Here is a 12,269-nt window from a genome sequence, read left to right as displayed (position 1 = left end):
ACTTGCCGGTGCAGGCACTTTAGCCGCGAGCGCTGAGTGCGGAACGTCAGCAGCCTGCTGGTGGTGCCGCTACCGGCAAGAAACCTTGTCGCGACTAGTTGCAGCTCACTTAATGTTGTCGAGTGGACTCGAAACAAAGTAAGGGCGCCAGCAGCTCACTTAATTTGTTGAGCGGACTCGAAACAAAGTAAGGGCGCTAGCAGCTCACTTAATTTATTGAGCGGACTCGAAACAAAGTAAGGGCGCAACTAGCTACGAGTAGGTTCCTCTGCGCACAGGTTTTCCATACAAAGTGCGGTCGTTCAAGGGAATTAACTTAAAAATTAAAAAATTTGATTGCTCAAACTTTGGCAACTTAGCTTTTCTGTTGTTTTCTCCTCGGCAAGGCGAAACTCTCTTGAACGACGCCTGGTCCATACCATCATCTTCTCCTCTCCTAGGGCTTGCCGGAGCAGACTGCTCCTCAGCGCCTTCGGCGTTGATCTTAGGGACTTTTTTGGCGGCGGCTTCGAGAAGCTCTGCCGGCAGGTAGTCACCAGAAATCAACTTCCTCTTCTTGCTCTGTCCAGTTGATGGTGTTACGGACGGTTGAGTCAGCTTGAGCACAAAGATCCCTGGTTCCACAGGTAGCTTAAGTGCGGCGCACTTTGACAGGCCATCAGCAATGGCGTTCTGAGCTCTTGGAACGTGCTCCATTTGTAAACCGTCAAAGCGCTCTTCTAGCTTTCTCACTTCGTCGACGTAAGCTTCCATCAACGGACTCTGATAATTCTTGCTTACTTGGTGGATGACAAGCTGTGAGTCACCCCTGACAATGAGCTTCTTGATCCCAAGGTCTGCCGCGATCCTGAGACTGGCAAGCAATCCCTCATACTCCGCAGTATTGTTTGTTGCTTGCTCCTTGGGAAAGTGCATCTGGACTACGTACTTGAGGTGCACTCCGGTGGGTGCGATAAGCAGCACACCAGCGCAGGCGCCTTGCAGCGAAAAGGCACCATCAAAGTACATCAGCCACTCTTTGCTTACTTCCTTGTCGGGGATGCTTGTTTCTGGAATTTCTTCATCTGGTGTTGGCGTCGATTCTGCTATAAATTCTGCCAATGCTTTGCTCTGGATAGTTGAAGTACTTTCAAACTTGAGGCCAAAGCTCGACAGTTCCAGTGCCCACTCAACAATCCTGCCTGTCGCTTCTGGATTCTGTAATATCCTCTTCAGCGGAAAGCGAGTGACAACTGTAATCTCATGTGCTTGGAAGTAATGGCGCAGCTTTCTCGAGGCCATGAGAAGGCCGAAAAGCAATTTCTGCACACCAGAATACCTTGACCTAGCCCCCTGCAGGAGGGAACTGACAAAGTAAACTGGGTGCTGCACCATTTTCTTCTGTGTCTCCTCGTGCATCTGCGCGGATACATCTTTGTCGGGACCAGAGCTTGCCGGGGAAGCCCCCTGCTTGTCGCTGGATGTGCTTGCCGTGGTTGCGGGCTCGTCATCTGCCTCCCTCTCTGCTACTAACGCAGCACTAACCACTTGATTTGTTGCCGCTATATTCAGCAGCAACTTCTCTTATGGCTTAGGTGCGACAAGTATTGGAGGGGAGGACAGGTATCTCTTCAGGTCTTGCAGCGCAGCCTCTGCTTCCGGAGTCCATCTCATTGGGCCTGCCTTTTTCAATAATTTGAAAAACGGTAGGGCGCGCTCAACAGACCGAGAGATAAACCTGCTGAGAGCAGCCACACAACCGGCAAGTCTCTGTACGTCCTTGACATGCTTGGGTGCTTCAATCTGCTCAATGGCCTTGATCTTGTCGGGATTGGCTTCAATCCCCCGCTGAGATACGAAGAACCCGAGAAGCTTGCCGGAAGGAACTCCAAACACACACTTCTCTGGGTTGAGCTTGAGGCTGATCTTGCGCAGATTTGCAAAGGTTTCGTCCAAATCTTGAATCAGAGTTGCCCTGTCCTTGCTCTTGACCACTATATCATCCATGTAGGCTTCCACATTTCTGTGTATTTGCGGCTCAAGGGCGACATGGACTACTCTTGCAAATGTTGAACCCGCATTTTTTAATCCGAAAGGCATTCATACGAAACAGTATGTGCCACATGGAGTAATAAATGTGGTCTTCTCCTCATCCTCTTCTGCCATGAAGATCTGATGATATCCTGAATATGCGTCAAGAAATGAAAGCAAATCACATCCGGCTGTGGAGTCAACAATCTGGTCAATGCGCGGCAAAGGAAATGGGTCTTTGGGACAAGCTTTGTTAACATCGGTAAAATCGATACAAAGTCTCAATTTCCCATTTGCCTTGCGCACGACTATAGGATTGGCCAACCACGTGGGATGGAGCACTCCTCTGACAAGGCCTGCTGCTTCCAATTTCTTGATCTCTTCTGCTATGAACTCTTGGCGCTCCACTGCTTGTTTCCTAACCTTCTGCTTGACGGGCCACGCATGAGGACAAACGGCAAGGTTGTGCTCAATCACTTTCCTGGGAACACCGGGGATGTCAGACGGTTTCCACGCAAACACATCGACACTCGCCCGCAGGAAAGCAACGAGCACGCTTTCCTATTTAGGGTCGAGAGTGGCACTGATGGTGAAGGTACCACCAGTGCCGTCCTCCTTGGCGGACACCTTTTTCGTCTCTGGCGGAGCTGCCATCGTCTTCTTACACTTGCCGGTGGAGCTCGATGGTGCGTCCTCGACGGCAGCGCAGCACTCCGAAGAGGTGCGCTTGCCGGAGTGGGCACCAGAACTCTTGCCGGACTTGGTCTTCTTCTCCCTGGGAGCTTCAGCGGCAAGTGACTCGCGCTCTGATGCGGCTGCTGCTTCCCGGTAGATCTTGTCGGCACAGATAAGAGCATCTTTCTTGTCGCCAGGGACAGAGATGACGCTTATTGGCCCTGGCATCTTTAGCATGTTATATGCGTGGTGAGAGGCTGCCATGAACTTGGCGAGTGCTGGACGGCCAAGTATCCCATTGTAAGGCAATGGAATATCGGCGACGTCAAACGTGACCCTCTCAGTCTTGAAGTTCAGCTCGCTGCCAAATGTTACGGGCAACGTGACTTTCCCCTTTGGCTTGCTCCTCCCCGGGTTGATTCCTTGGAATGTGCCGGTCTCTTCGAGCTCGCTGTCAGGGATTTGGAGTTTCTGGAGTACAGCGGAGGAGATCAGGTTCAAGCCGGCCCCGCCGTCAACTAACATCTTAGTGACCTTGAGGTTGCGGATAGTTGGTGAAACCAACATCGGCAGGCACCCGACCGCAGTTGTGCGATCAGGGTGGTCCTCAATGTCAAAGATGATAGGCGTGCTGGACCATTTCAGAAGTTTGCGCGATTCGACAGGTGGTTCTGCTGCATTGACTTCCCGCACCCACTGCTTGAGTTGGCGGTGTGAAGTGTGCAGAGAAGCACCGCCGTCAATGCACAAGACCTCTGTGGCTTTCTGAAACTCCTGTTCACTGGTCTCAACATCATCCATGTCTTCGTCGTCGTCGTCATCTTCATCGTTGTCGCGGCCGCGGGGAGGCCTGTCTCCTTGCCGCTGCTTGGCCTTGCCGCGGCGTCCTCCCCGTCCGGCGCGCTTCTTGCCGGATTCTCCAGCACCCCCTTGGGCCCTCTCCTTGTCGCGCCGCTCGTACTCAGCTTTTTGCTGCTGGACAAGCTGCTCGACTTTCTTGCAGCTCTGGAGGTCATGGCCCTTGGTGCGGTGAATCTTGCAGTATTGCTTGTCGGAGCCGTCCTGCTTGTCGGCGGCCGCCACAGCCTGGCAGTTGGTGCACGCGGCAACCTCCTTGCCGGTACTACCAACTTTGGCCTTCTTGGCGCCACCTTCATTGCCGGACTGCTCAACAACTAGCACCTCTTTGCCTTTCTTCTTCCTGTTCCGCCGCCGGTTTTTCTTTGTCGGGGCAGCATCCTCACTGTCAGATCCTTCTGCTCCGGTCTTCTCTCCGGGGAGTTTCCTCCCTTCCTCAGTGCGGGCACACTTGTCGGCCAGGGCATACAGCTCACTGACGTCTCTGATCCTGCGCATCGCCATCTCCTCCCTCATCCCGCGGTTACGCACGTTCTGATGAAACGCGCTGATGACCGCGGTGGGGTGGACGTCTGGGATGTTATACTGTACACGGCTAAACCTCTGAATGTATTTGCGCAGGGGTTCTCCCTCCTTCTGGGGGAGCAGATGAAGGTCACTCTCTTGGCCAGGAGGTTTGTGGCCGCCTGTAAAGGCGCCGACAAACTGATGGCATAGATCAGCCCAGGAGGATATGGAGTTGTCCGGCAAATGCATGAGCCAAGACCTGATGTTGGGCTTGAGCACCAGCGGGAAGTAGTTGGCAAGGATCTTGTCGTCCCGCCCCCCGGCAGCCTGCACCGCGATGGTGTAGATGCTGAGGAACTCCGACGGATGCATCTTGCCGTTGTACTTCTCTGGTACATCTGGTTTGAAATTCTTTGTACTGGGCCAGTGGACTTGTCGCAGCTCACGAGTGAACGCAGGCAACCTACCGCGTACGGCAATTCGCCTGGTTCCCCTGGCGCATGCATGTCGACAGAGGGCCCAGCGCGCTGGTCTGATTGACGCCGCGCTTCTCTTCGCCGCTCGATGCGAGTACGAGCGTCCTCTTGCTGTCGTTCTTGAAGAACTTGGCGCTGATCGCGACGAGCTCGCGGATCTGACGACGCGGTGGAGTCGCTGTCGAGGTGGATCCGGCGAGTCGGCGATCTCGGCCTTCAGGGCGGAGAGTGCACAGTAGTTGCACCCCCACCAGTCTTGTCGTCTCCGGCTCGTGCCTGACTGGCTTGCCGCGGCTGCGACGTGCTTGGTTGCCGCGGAGTGTCGCCGTTGGCGAAGCCGATGAGACTCTGGATGGTTGCCCTCCAATCGTCGATCTTGTCCGCCGTTGGAGGGTAGTCTAGGAGCAGCTGAGCTCGCGCCAAAGCTTCGGCTGCAGTGGCGGGCGGTGGTGGCGAACGGTGCGAGGAGCGGGATATGCTCGGACTTCTAACCACGTTAGAAGGAGCAATATCCTGTTCAAGTGACCGTGCCTCGCTCGTGCCAGCATGTTGGCGTGCATGGTGGTCCTGAGCTGTCCGAGATCCACCAGCTCGATCTTGGTCTAGCAAACGCATGGTACCATGAGTACCATGACGCTGCCGGTCCCGCGCCTCCTGAGACAGGCGCGGTGCATGTACGGACGCCGAGGTCTTGGAGTGCGCCCGGTCGTCGTGGGAGCCGGCTACGCCGCCGATGGGCAACGCAGCCTCGCCCTTGGTCCTGGCAGCACCGTGAGCTCCCTCGTCTGCGCCCGTTCTTCCGCCGGCGCTTGTCCCACCAGCCGTTTGTCCCGGCGGTGGTGGGCAAGGCACGGACGGAGCAGCCGCCTCTGAAACCTTCTTCTTCGGCGGCATGTTGATGAAGATCTAGCTCGCAAGAACGCCGGATCTGGTTCGCACAACTTCGGTGCCCCCTACCTGGCGCGCCAAAGATGCCGGGGTACTGATCCACGGGCACCTATGGGACCGGCGGACCGGGTCCCTTTCGGTTCGGCGGGGGCGGAGGTCGTGCAAAGAGCAAATCAAGGTGATACGCGCGAGCGATTTACCCAGGTTCGGGCCGCACGGATGCGTAAAACCCTACTCCTGCTTTGTGGTTTGTATTGATTTCTTGCTCGGGAGCGTGGAGTGCTATAGTACACTTCAGCAGCTAGCAAGACCGAGCGTGAGTGTTCCAACTAGCTAACCCCCTTCTACGTTGCACACGGGCCTCCTTTTATATGCTCAAGGGGTTCCCGAGAGGCGGCAATGGAGGTAAAGGGCAAAAATGGAAAGGTGCTGTGGTAGGCACAGCTACCTGTTACAGTGTATCATACCTAACCCTGACGGCAGGGGACAAGGGCCTTAAATGCCCGTCTGTGTTGCCTAAACAGTGCGAAAAGGGACCGCCAGGGACGCCACCGTTCGCCACGATGGCGATCTTGTCAGCGCCGCTTGCCACCGCACGCCGCTGGCTGCACAGCCTCCCGCCACGTACACCCGGAAGGGTCCCAGAGCGACACGTTGGTGGATGTACTGGAGCGCGGGCCCAGGGAGGTGGCCTGTCGCGGCAAGCGCCTTGCCGCTGCCGTTGTCTTGTCGCGCCTGGGAGCTTGTCGCTCACCGGGCCTTGCCGGGGCGCGTGGTGCGCCGCGGCAAGTTCCTTGCAATGCCTTAGGCGGCCTTCCCTCCAAAGGAACCACGGAGAACCTTGGCGGTCACCCGGCAAGCCTTGCCGCGGGATGCTGCGACTGCCCGTGCACAAGTTCGGGATACTAGGGTACCCCTACTCTAGTACACCGACATCCTCGTCCACCCACGAAACCCTAGCCCCCTTCTCCCAATCGCTGCTGCCGCCTTCTCCCTCCCAGGTCCAATCCAAGTTAGAGCCCCCAGCCCAATCTCCATTCCTGCGCGCGTTGGCCACCTCCCTCCGGCGGAGCTCGACCCCCACCCCCCAAGCATCACTGCTCCACCCTCTCCCGTGAGGGTCTTGAGTTTACCCCACCCCCTCCGATGGCGAGCCTCTCTGCTGCCCGCATGCCCACAACCTCCGTCCCCTGTTGCTCTCCCTGCTGGCCCTCCTCCCTCGCCCTGGCTCCCAGCGCCGCCTCGACCGGCCAGCGCGCCGCCATGACCCGCCAGCCCATGCTCGCGTCGCCCGCTTCATTCGCTGGATCTGGCCGCCTCTCTCTTCCCGTACTCTCTATTTGTCAGGATTTCTCTATCTGAATCTCTCTCTCTCTCTCTGTAGGCACCCATGAAGGCAAAGATGGATCCTCACCGGTGATGAGGACGCCTGGACTACTCGGGTGGTAGCAGCCATGGCTTCTTCTTCTCCAAGCATCGGCCTCGGCCATGGTGTCGACGATCCAGTCCTTGAAGGCCCACTAGATCTTCGACAGCCGCGGCAACCCCACCGTCGAGGTACGCTCGCACGCGCCCATCCCCCGTCTGTCTCCCGTTGAGCCAATTATTGTTCGTGTGCTTATTGGTTCGTGTGCTTATTGGTTTGTGTGCTTATTGGTTCTTCTTCAGTAGGATATGTCGTCCCTCTGAGCCATTTATTTTGCTTACTTTTTGCATTGCTATTGGTGGTAGTTGGGTAGGAGGATATCTTGTTTTTGTCATATATATGAGCTGCTGGAAATCCTCGAAACTATACCTGCCTGATATGTCCTAGCTTCAGCTTCATCAGTTTAGTTTTGAAGCACATCAGTTTTTGTGTACTTTGAGGTTCTGACCAACTTGAGAGTTGATGTGAACATTGTTAGTGCTTGGTGGTCTATATATTAGTGATGATTTCCTCGTCATGAGATTATGGCGCGTTCAGCTCTTGCCAATGCAGATGCCCTGCTATGTATCTTCTTCTGGATGAACTGCTACGTTTTTCAGTTTCTAATCTATCTGCAAATTCGCCCGAGCGGATTGTCAGTTTTGACTATGCTTTGGACGTAGTGTTGCAGGTTTGTCCTTGAGTGAAGCAAATCACTTGACTTGTCTAGTTTATTTTCGTAGGGTAATTCTCCTAGTACTAGTAGAGTTCTGCATCTCCTAGTAGAGGAGCCTGTAACTTTTGGCCCCATGTGTAGTGTCGTCCTGCCATGGATCTTGTCGGTGTTCAGTTTCAGTATCCTATGCCATCACATGGTCAGGAGCTCAGTTAACTTCGACTTCAGTTACAAATTTGGTGATGTCTGAGTCAACGATTTGCTTCCCTCGACACTGCGAGTTATTAGTGCTCATGCCCCAATGAATTATCTTCCCTATGCTCTAGGCAGTCAACTATGGTCGATGTTAGAGTATTTTAACTGCATTTCACATGCCAAAGTAACGAATAGGACAATATGGTAAAAGGAAAATGGACATGGAACCCCGTGTGTCAATTTTGTTCTGAATCTGAGAGTATCCATCATCTCTTCTTCTAGTGCTCTGCTGCAAAATGTGTTTGTTCTCAAATAGTCCTGGTTAAATTTATTGGCAGTAGACATCGTAATATTCAAATTGTTGGGCTTGTAGCTATATGCTTAGTTATTTGGCTAATCTCATGGTTTTGTGCATCAGGTTGATGTGTGCTGCTTAGATGGAACCTTCGCCAGGGCCGTTGTTCCCAGCGATGCATCAACTGGTGAGTTATTTTGTTATTATCGTCGCTCTCTCCTTTTCAACCTTAAAATTTTGCTTTGGTTCCTGAGTTTCCGACTAGTGAAGGCACAAACTCTTATTTATATCATTATTTATCGAATGTTATTGTATTATTTTTGTTGAACAAATCTTGTCTGAATCATCCCTCTTCTGTAGGTCTTTATGAAGCTTTGGAACTGAGGGACGATATATGGATCTAACTACTTGGGAAAGGGTGTTTCCAAGGCTCCATTTGAGTGAATTTTATATTAGCGTGGATAACGAATTCCTGAGCTACAGTCTTAAGTAATTCTTTTACCTAGTTAGTGTTGGTGTAGTCTACCGTCGCTCACATCTTTTGGTCTGACATATCTAGCAGTGTTACTGTGTTACCCTGACATTTCTGCATGGTTTTTTGTGCTGCTGGCCTAATTAAACAAGATAAATATACTGACCCTGATGTGTCAAAGTTGCCCATTTGCCCTTTCTTAAACAATTTTACTTTGTTTGTGTTCTTCCTGTATGTCCAGTTTCACATTACTGGTTTTTCATGCCATATTCATCAATCCTGCTCACATGCCTTATGATTGAGTAACCTGATTATTAGTATTAACGCCACTGTCCTATTACATGTATCATTTGACACACACATTAGTAAATCTGAACTAATTTTGACATAGTTGCTTATTGATTGAATATGAGTATTGTTCCTTATACTCAAATGGAACTTTGATCTATTGTAACTTTGAATGATCGTTTTTAAACCTTGTCGTGTATGTGAAACATTCAATGCTTATTTCTTGCTAAGTCTGTCATATGTGCCAATTCAATTCCTTGTTTTGATGAATATGCCTATTCCAGATAAGTAGAATGAGCTTGTTAAAATAATAATAAGTAGAATGATAAAATACTGGTGTGTGTTTAGTTTTTATATTAAAAGTATCCGTGTAATATTTTTTCTATCAGTGACATACTTTTTGTTCTCTTTTGAATGTCCAGATGTTTTGCAAAAGGAAGAAGCAGTACTTGAAGAAGCAGATTACAATGTTTTCTCGTCGTGAAGCACTAGATAGGCTTGTTCTATTTATTCTTCCTGTTCTAGAGTATTCCCGCACCTGAATGCTTGACTACAACATGTTGTAGGTTGCTTGAATCTATACATATGTGATGGAAATTTGTAGAATGTGTGTTCTGAGATATTTCCGTAATATTCAGCTAATTCGTGGTAACTTGATTCATATTGTTATTCAAACTGGTTTGAAAATTTTCTTTAAATGGCCTGGAGTTGGACCTTAAAGAGGCTAAGGATCAATTATATTGGACAAATATTTTGGGAAAAAAGTAAAACGAAAATAAATGAATGTGGAAAGGCCAAGGCCCAGGAAAGAAAAACCTGGAAAACATTGGGCTGGACTCATTTGAAAAAAAAAGATAAAAGGGCTAAAATGTGGGCTTGGCCCATGTAGTCAACCAAATTAATAGGAAAAAATACATTAAAAAGGCCGAATTGTTGGGATAGGCCCATGTAGAAAATCGAATTGGACTGGGCTGAATCTTGTGCCACGTCAGATTGCCACGCTGGATGCCTACGTGGCCTGGGGAGGTTGCTAGTGACCAAAACACCACAGTATACGTATTTTGGTCATAAACGTGTTCGACCATTCCAGAAGAAAGGTCGCTATAGTAAGTTTATGACCGCCAGCTTTTGACCTTCTATTTTTGGTCACAAAAAGCTCGCAAATGAAAAACAATGACCTTTCAGTGACCAATAGTGGTGGTCACAAGTTGACATATTTCTTGTAGTGGGGCTCATGTTCTACTATGGCCTGGATTTCCACGATCTGGCCCCAAATTTTGTCCTCAACATCTCGGCGTTTATCGTCGTGTGTGAGGCTTTCCTCCGCATCCGCCCCCATTTCGGCCTATGGCTCAAGACTTTCAATGTCAAGCCGAAGGTGGTGCGCGGCAACCAGGCGGAGTGCGGAGGCGCCATGGTGGGCAAGATGGCCAACGTCTTATGGCTCGAGGGCTCCTTTGTGGAGACCCTGAAGGGGTGGCAATCGGAGTGGTTTTACATCACCGAGCCGCGCGACCCCGAATGGGTCGCAGCCCCTGTGTTTCGATCCAGACCCCCTACACGGCTCACCTCCTGGATGGAGACGGGCCTGTCGTGGGGTAAATAAGGAGAGCTGACCGGACTCCAAACATGCATCCAAACCCTGGTGGACAAGAAGCTCAAACTTGTCAACGTTGTCCAGGTTATGCTCATCCGCCTGATCCTCCTGTGTCAACAACGGGCTTTCAACCTGTGGAAGTTTGACCTGGCGCGGCACCAAACTTTGAGCAGGCTCTTCCACACGACGTACGAAGATGCCTGGAAGGTGCTTTTCAAGGGCGCCGAGGCCCCCGCATCCGCTACCGAGGATCGCGGATTCAGTACGCAGCGTCACGCTCATGCGGTAAGCTGTTTTTTTTCCTTTTACAGGGTATCAGTTTTTCATAGTTTGACGCCATGCGGGATCTAAGCTCCCTTACCTTTGACAGGATTGGCAGGTGACGTCCGGACAGATCAATTGTCCGGCTCCTTTGCCCGAAGGCCCAGCGGACGCTCGCTTGGTGAAGCTGCTGGTTCCGGCACCCTATGTGGTGCCGGAGAAGAAGGCCGCGAAAAGGGCCACGGGGACTCGGAAGAGTGCCCGGTGCCAGGAGGTGTTGGATCCATCATCCGACGGTTCCGAGGCGCATTCCTCCCGTGAAGACGAGGAGGAAGAAGAAGAGGCCTCTCCCCCTCCAGCGGGAGGAGAGAAGAAAAGGAAGGCCGACCTCTCTGGGAGGCCGGAGGTCCAAGAAGGGGAAAACCCTTCCTCCGGACTACTCCACCGATGCCGATGACGGCGGAGAGGAGTGGCTGCCCAGGGCCAAGCCTCTGGCCAAACCGTAAGTATCCGGATGCCAGAGTAATTCATAGTATTCGTTTATTGCACAACTTTCCCTTATGTCGAATATGTTTATGCAGCCCACCCAAAGACCGGCTCGACGCGTCGTCGAGCGGCTCACTAGACTCATCGGACGTGAACTCGCTTCCGACGGCTTCCTCCCCCCGCCCTACGGACGACACCGAAGTGTTGTCCCAACAGGTTCCAAGCCGGGAGGAGGTGGTCCTGGAGGCGCCGCAAGGCAACCTCCCGGACTCCAGGAGTAAAGGGGATGAAACCCCCCAGGGCTCCAAGTCCGGCTCTAGGCCGGACACCGCTCTGGAACCTTCAAAGGTTCCAGAGTCCGGCGGGGGACCTCCTTCCAAGAGGAGCAAGCCCACCGTGCCGGTGACCCCCGTCCAACTGGAGGCACCAGACAACCTATTGGAGGCGCTCCAAGGCGCCTCCATCGATGAGGAGCACCGCACCATTATGAGTGCGGTGGTCCAGAAGGTTCAGTCTGCCAAGAGCGGACTGACTGAAGCTTATACTAGCCTTTTAACAGGCTTTGAGGTATGTAAAGAATGTGTAAATAATATTACCGCATAGACAGTAGTCCCTGATGCTCTGTTTGGCGTTCGAGAAGAAAAGCCGAATAGAGGATCAAATAAAATTCATAGGAGTCTAACAAAAAGGAGTCAATATGCGTATGCAGGCTTCTCTGCTTGCGTCCGCCGCACTGACTGCAGAAGTGGACACGCTAAAGCAGAGCCTCGAGCGGTCCGAGCAAGAGCTCGGGCGTGCCAAGAAGCAGCTCGGGGACAATGAAGGTAAGACATACCTTGTTTAAATATATATAAAAAGATGCAATTGCAAAAAATGACAGGATTATCGTGGCTATTGTAGGGGCCACGTCTGAGGTGGTGACCCTTAAGCAAGCGCTGGTCGAGGCCGAGAAGAAGGAGGCCACGGAGCGCACCGAGCGGGAGAAGTATGAGGCCGAGGTTGGCAAGGTACGGCAAGAGCTCCAGGCTCTCATGGAAAAACATGAGAGTTTGGAGCTTGACTCAAAGACGCGAGCGTCCGAGCTCGCGATGGCTATTGAAAATGCCAAGTCTGCCAAGGCCGAATCCCAGAAGACCCTCCAGGAGTTGGATGAGGTGAAGAAGATAGCGGCGGGTAAGGC

This window comes from Triticum urartu, chromosome 7A (genome assembly GCF_056163025.1).
Source record: "Triticum urartu cultivar PI428250 chromosome 7A, HENAU_Tu73, whole genome shotgun sequence".
Lineage (NCBI taxonomy): Eukaryota > Viridiplantae > Streptophyta > Magnoliopsida > Poales > Poaceae > Triticum > Triticum urartu.
This window is presented reverse-complemented; position numbering follows the sequence as displayed.